Source organism: Protobothrops mucrosquamatus, unplaced genomic scaffold (genome assembly GCF_001527695.2).
Source record: "Protobothrops mucrosquamatus isolate PMUCROS unplaced genomic scaffold, P.Mucros_1.0 scaffold2397, whole genome shotgun sequence".
In the NCBI taxonomy this organism is placed as follows: domain Eukaryota; kingdom Metazoa; phylum Chordata; class Lepidosauria; order Squamata; family Viperidae; genus Protobothrops; species Protobothrops mucrosquamatus.
Genome location: NW_015388471.1, coordinates 161,739 through 169,238, shown reverse-complemented (window position 1 = coordinate 169,238; position 7,500 = coordinate 161,739).

Below are 7,500 nucleotides of genomic sequence, written 5' to 3'. Positions count from 1 at the left end.
TCATCTAATCTATTATCTCTCTATTATCTCTCTATCGGATCATTTTGAAAAGTAACCTTTGCATGGGGTTGTACACAAACACAATGAAACTCCCTTTTGAAGAACCTGCCTGGTTACAGTGACTTCAACAAAAGAAAGGAATAAATTCTTTAGCAGCCTCCTCTTTTGCAGTACTGATCCGATGGATGCCACCCATCCAAGCACCAGCCAATATGCTAAGTTAAGACAACTTTACTATCATCTTCTCTAATGGGAAGTGTTGCCTCAGCAGGAGCAAATGAGTTTCTCTGCAGGCATTTCTCCGATACAGGCCAGGGTGCTGAAGCAGTTCAGATAATGAAATGAAATGAATTTCAAGTTGCAATAGAAATGCTGTTTAGTGAACCTGAAGATACGAATCTGCATTCTGAGTAAAGCAAACAGCATAGACGTTTGCGCCTTTAAAACAGTATTTCCCAAAGCGAGAGGAATATCTACCACCCAAAGCATGCCCAAGAAATGTTAATGAATGACAGCCCAGTGGTGGTGTACAGGGAATGAGAACAAGTGTGGAGAAAAAACGGGAGGCTTCAAATGCTCACTGAGTGCAATTGTTACAATGCAATATTAGCAGTTCTCATGCAACTTAGACTAGGGTTATGCAAGCATTTTGTCCCTAATAGACCTAATGGGCACTCTACTAGGAGTGCACCCACACATGCATACGTTTACACAGGTGTCTGCAGAACGTACATCCTCATATATCCATGCCTTTTAGAATAAACAATATTAATAGAACATACCACCGTCATGCATTCATATATGTGAATAGGAATCTGAAATCAGATCTTTCTAATCCAGATCAGGCATATCAACTGGCACACACTACACCCATTGTATTGATCGCAGCCCAATTAAATATGTGTGGTTTAACATAAGAAATCATCTTGTCAAGTTGTTCTACAATTTGTTGAGAGAATGCATCTGAAGAGCTTTATTTTAACTAAAGAAGGAAATAAGTATATTTAATAAATTAAATATTAGAACACTTAATTAATTAAGAACACTTCATTCTCTCAGTGCTGTCTAATGCCTATTATCCATGTAGTTGTAGCTGTAATATTATTATTTATCCTTCTTATTATCTTCTTTATTCACCCTTGTATTGGCATTATTATTATTACTATTATTCTGTTGCTTTGATTGTACACTGAGTGCTTCTGTACCAGAGACAAATTTCTTATCAGAATAACAGAATGACAGAGTTGGAAGGAACCTTGGATGTCTTCTAGTCCAACCCCCTGCTCAAGCAGTAAACACTATAACGTTTCAGACAACCTCTGGAGGTTCCATTGATTAATTGTTCTCACTGTCAGGAAATTTCTCCTTAGATTTAGGTTGGTTCTGTCCTTGATTAGTTTCCATCCATTGCTTATTTTCCTGCCTTCAGGTGCTTTGGAGAATAGCTTGATTCCCCCTTCTTTGTGGCAACCCCTTATTAGACATTATAATTACATAGCTATTGGAATTAGATAATGAAATTAGATAGACATTAGATCAGACATGTCAAACACAAGGCCCGGGGGCCGAATGCAGCCCGCAAAATGGTTTCATGTGGCCCGCGAAGCCATCCTGGAAACCGTGGGGGGAACAGCCCCCGCTGCCTTGGCCCTGGCCCAGGCTAGCCGGGAGCCAATGTACAATTTTATGGTGGCCATCTTGGCACTTGCCCCGGTGGACCATGCCTTGGCACTTGCCCCAGTCCCACCCGCTTCTGCCAGAGACCCTCAGATCTGACCCACTCCTGCCCAAGCCCACACAGTCACCCTTGATGTGAATGATGTAGAACTGGCCACGCCCACCCAGTAGGCCACACCCACTTCATCCACGCCCACCCAGTAGGCTGCACCCACTCTGGCCACACACACCCCAGGGCAACCGCAATGCTGATGCGGCCCTCAGTGAAATTGAGTTTGACACCCTTGCATTAGATCAGTGGTTCTCAACCTGTGGGTCGGGACCCCATTTGGGGTCGATCGACCATTTCACAGGGGTTGCCAAGCAAGGCTGTCCGCCATTTTTTTTTGTCCGCCATTTTTTTCCCCTTTTCCGGCGGGTGCCTTACCTCCCTTGGGCTGGGCCAGCTGGTGGTCGGCCTGCTCCGTCTCTGCCGCTTGCCAGCTACGCCTCGGCCGGCGCAGGGGGCGGAACCACGCATGCGTGGCGCTCCCGGGCAGGGAAAGTCCTCGACTTACGAGCGGTTGGGTAGTCCTCGACTTACGACAGGCTTAGTCCTCGACTTACGACCGGTTTAGTCCTCGACTTACAACCAGTTTAGTCCTCGACTTACGACCGGTTGGGGTCGCAGCATTAAAAAGGTTGAGAACCACTGCATTAGATAGTGTCTAATCACACTTGGCCAAATAAAGTATTCAATTCAATTCAATTCAAATTTTATCATCAAAAAGATTAAGTTGTTATTCTTTTTAGGACTATTCCTGCATATTTCCAGATTCAAGAAGTATTTGCAGTCTGTCCTCCTAAGGAAGCTATTAATCCTTAATGCAGTTATATTTTTGTTGCTGTTATTGAATAGCCAGTTTGCTACAGATCAGGATGCTTGATTGGGAGTGTCTGGCCCAGGCTTTCATATTTGGCTTCTGCATTTAAGAGAAAACCTGGATCTGCCAATTCCTGGTTCAGCATCTTAACCACTACTGTGTTCCAGACTGGCTACCCGGAACAAACAAAAGATTATTTTTCTAAAATAAAGATTTATGATAGTATGAACAGGTTTTATTCCAATAGAAAGTTGAATATGAATGATGGCTCTTTTCCTTTCCCTAAATGATTAAACTCACATGCACAAAGTTTCTCTATCATATTATGAGATAATTATTGTAATTAGCAACTTAATTTGAATCTAGAAGCAATTTTCTTTTCTTCTTTTCCTCTCCCTCCCTTCCTCTCTCTCTCTTTTCTTGGAAAACTAAATTAATTCCCTCGGAAACTGATGAGAATTTTTCAAACTAGAAATAAATGTCAGTAATAAATCAAGAGATAAGGGAATGGGAGAGATTATTCTGCAATTAAAGTTTACAAATTAATTCCATTTCAAATCCTTGGAGCTTAATGCCAAAAAAAAATTACAAAACACAAAATAGGTTTATAAAAGCCAGTAGCTAAATCTGCACAGGAAGTCTGTTTGGATTAAAACAAATACAGCAGAAAGGGTTCTGGAAACACGCAGGCAGTAATCAATATTGATCTGCATATTAACCATTCAAGAGATTTAAATGCTACTTTTTTTCAAATTGACATTTATATTAAACAAAAGCATAAAACCTACAACAATAGCTGAATTGGAATCTGGACAGGTGACTGGGAAGTTGATGAGCATACTTTTGGTTTTACCCTGATGAATATAAATTTCATTAGCTGATAATTAAAAGGAAATTATACAGACATTACACTTACCGCCAATAGCATAAGTGATGAAGCTATATAGTGCCACAATTTCAGTTCCCTCATCGCTGTTCTCCCTCATGCTCTTTTTTTTGTCATTTTGGTTACCAAAGCAACCAAATATAAATAATGAACTTTGTCGCTCTAAAAATGAAGTATTGATGTGTTGGTAGGTTGTTAAGGCTTAGTGCTGCTGCATAAAACAATAATGTTAAACATTATTAGTTTTTTAATTATGCCAGTTAATTAGAATTGCTCCTGTTAATTGCCTGTGATTCATCTCTGATTTTTTTTCAAGGTGGAAGAACTTTTTGGAAGGGCCCCTCCCAATTTTAAACATTTTATATTTTATATGCATGCATATAAGTTTTCTTTCTGTATCTCTCTCATACATGCACATGTACATGGTCACCCACAGGCAAGCACACATGTATATTTGTGCATGAGAGATGGTTTGGCAAAATGAACTCTCCACTACACTTAAAAGGCTGAAGCTGGGCTGTGAATCCCACAGTGTCCACACAGGGGTGTCAAAATCTACAAGACAATTGTGTAGCATTGCAATCAAAGGTCTGCCTTGTTTGGATATGGAGCACACGCAAAACTGATGGATTGATTGATTGATCTTGCAAACTGAACATAGGATAACAGAATTAGAAGGGACCTTGGAGGTCTTCTAGTCCAACCCCCTGCTTGAGTAGGAGACCGTATACCATTTCAGACAAATGGCTGTCCGGTCTCTTCTTAAAAGACTCCAATAATGGAGCACCCACAACTTTTGAAGGCAAGCCGTTCCACTAGTTAATTGTGTTAATTGTGAATTATTAGATTCAACCTCAATGTTGCTACAGGAATGTTCTCTTGATGACAATGTCTTTTAAAAGTTGCTTCTCCTTTAAGCTAGTACAATGTGAACAGTGGATAATATCAACTCTTTGGCTTTATCCGTGCTTGTTTCACACATTAGTGGTAAAGGCTTTTGCCCTGATGCCAGAGGGGAGACAACAGAAGTGAGTTGCCCTATACTTGGAAAGTGTAAAGGGAGATCTGACCTACCAGTGACTCCCATTTTATATGATTAGGCCAGTGGTGGCGAACCTATGGCACGGGTGCCAGAGGCGGCACTCAGAGCCCTCTCTGTGGGCACACATGCCGTTGCCCCAGCCTTGCCTCCCCCCGCGACCCCCTCCTCTCCAGCAGCCCCCCTGGAGACTCGCCCTCGAGTGTGGCCCACATGGAGCAGTGCAGCCAAGGACATGGCAGCCAGGCAGCGTAGACAAGACTCTGCCCTCACGCCCCATTGCGCACAGTTGATGCTGCAGGGCGCGGGGAGAGGGCGTGGCCACCATGGCGCTGCTGGGCTGCTTGGGCGATCTGCGGCAGGCCCTGGAGGCAGTGAGTGGCCCTGTGGGCAGGCGGGGTGGGTTAGAGCAGGGGCGGGGCAGGGGGTGAAGCGGGGCCGGGGCCAGTTTTTGGGCACTTGATCTCTAAAAGGTTTGCCATCACTGGACTAGGCAATTCTTATGTATACTTTGCCACTTATCTGAAATGGTACAGGGTCTCCTGCTTGAGCAAGGGGTTGGACTAGAAGTCCTCCTAGGTCCCTTCCAGCTCCATTCAGAATTTGGCAAAAATTGGGCAATGTAGGATAGATTTAGGTGATTTTTATCTTTGTAATATGTAAATGTTTAGGTGGGTTGCTTTCTAATGCTTTGCTTTTGACAATATAACTTAATAATTCAATAGATTATCTGTTGGGCAGGTATATATTATTTTTTTTATTAAAAAAATGTCCAGTTTTCACTGCATTTCTTTGAAAAAATACTGTGTGTCTATACACATTCACACACATAACATTTTATTAAAAAGCAGTTAAAGTAAATATATAATCTGTGTGAGTATATACAGTAGATAATATATATTGGGTATATATGATCTGGGTACGTATAGATAATCTAAATAGGTGTATAGATAATCTGTGTGTCATTGTGTGGGTATATACACATACATACATCCACACAAAGACACACAGATTATCTATATATCTATTTAATCACTGATTGAAACATACATACATTTATGTACATATCTATACCTTGGGAGAGCGTTATGATTGGCTTCTGCTCCAAGATATGTCCAAAGCAAAATTGTGAGGCTGCTATGATCTGATAAATGAAACTGCAGCTCTCATCATTCAGAAGCTTGGTTTCAAACAAGGGTTTGACTGACTTGTCATTCAAACAGGATCTGACTGCCATGCTGCAGTCCTGACAAAGAAAGGAATTTGGCAGGAGAGGAGATGGGACTTAGTCTAGCCTGACAAAAAAACAGGTGACAATGCCTCTCCTGAAGTCACTGAACTACAGTTCCCAGCATGCCTCCCTATTGGCCAAGCTGGCTGAGTTCCGATCTTGATCTCTGTACCCCAAGGAAAAGATTATTAGCTCCATTTGCACCTGGACAGCAAATGAATCCCATTGCTTCATCAATCATAAAATAGCGATTAGTAGGCAATGATCCGTCAATAATGAAATAGCTTCAGTAATTAGTACTAATATACCACACGCTTATATTGATTGAAATGCATGTGTGTAGCTGAACACTAATGAATTTAGAAATATGTTGAGATATCGACAACCCCCCTACTGCTTGGGGGCAAATGCAGTTATATTAGCACAGGGTTGCAACCTTCTATTATGTTGATATTTGCAGAACATAGCTAGGAATATTCTGTGAGTGGTAGTTTGGATTGACAGAGCTTCAGAAAGCATCAGAAAAAGAAACACACAGCCTTCCAGAGGTGTGGTGATGACAGCTCCCTGCATTTCCAGACAATCAATTGGGAAAAGCTGGACTGTAGATCTTTAACACCTGCTCTTCAAAGAAACATTATATTCTTTGAGTTTGCTTTGAAACCTTTCAGTTAAAATGGAACATAATAAAGAATAAAAGAGTTGGACGGGACCTTGGAGGTCTTCTAGTTCAACCCCCTGCTCAAGAAGGAGACCCTCTATCACAGTGGTGGTGAACCTATGGCACGGGTGCCAGAGGCAGCACTCAGAGCCCTCTCTGTGGGCACACGTGCCATTGCCCCAGCCTTGCCTCCCCCGTGACCCCCCTCCTCACCAGCAGCCCACCTGGAGGAGAGTCGCCCCGAATGTGGCCCACACGGAGCAGCGCAGCCAAGGACATGGCAGCCAGACAGAGTAGACAAGACTCTGCCCTCACGCCTCATCGTGCACAGTTCATGCTGCGGGGCGTGGGCAGAGGATGTGGCCACCATGGTGCTGCTGGGCGATCTGTGGCAGGCCCTGGTGACCAAAACTGAATGCAATATTCCGAGTGTGACCATTCTAAGGCTTTGTAAAGTGGTACTAATACTTCACATAATCTTGCTTCTATTCCTCTACTAAAACAGCCTACGATTGCATTGGCTTTTTAAACTGCTGCCCCACACTGTTTGCTCGTATTTAAGTGATTGTCCACTTGGACTCCAAGATCCCTCTCACCGTTGATGTCCTATTTCTGCAGCATTCCTGACTGGCCAATTAGAAGGGTCAGGTACTGCAGGAACATGTGGCCAGTTGACTCACTCACCTATCTAATCCTCCAAGAAAAAGAGTTGGAGAAACAGAGTGGCTGAAATAGTAAGCTTCCTGTTTCTTGGTCACAGTTGTTAAGTGAATCACTGCAACTATTAAGCTAGTAACACAGTTTGTGACCTTCTGACAATCAATGTCAATGGGGAAGCCAGATTCACTTAGCAACTGTGTTACTAGCTTAATAATTGCAGTGATTCACTTAACAACTGTGACCAAGAAAGGTCATAAAATAGAGCAAAATTCATTTAACATCTGTCTCACTTAGCAACAAAATGTTTGAGCTCAATCGTGGTTGTAAGTCAAGGACTACCTGTACTGGGTCTTTCCTTATCCTTCTCAACTTTGTCCACCCTTCCCTTCTGCGTATCAGCAAAATTAATCCTCGTTTTAGGAAGGATGACAGAAAGGAGCCACAGATTTTGGACACTGGCCTCAATCCCATGCTGGTCTCTTT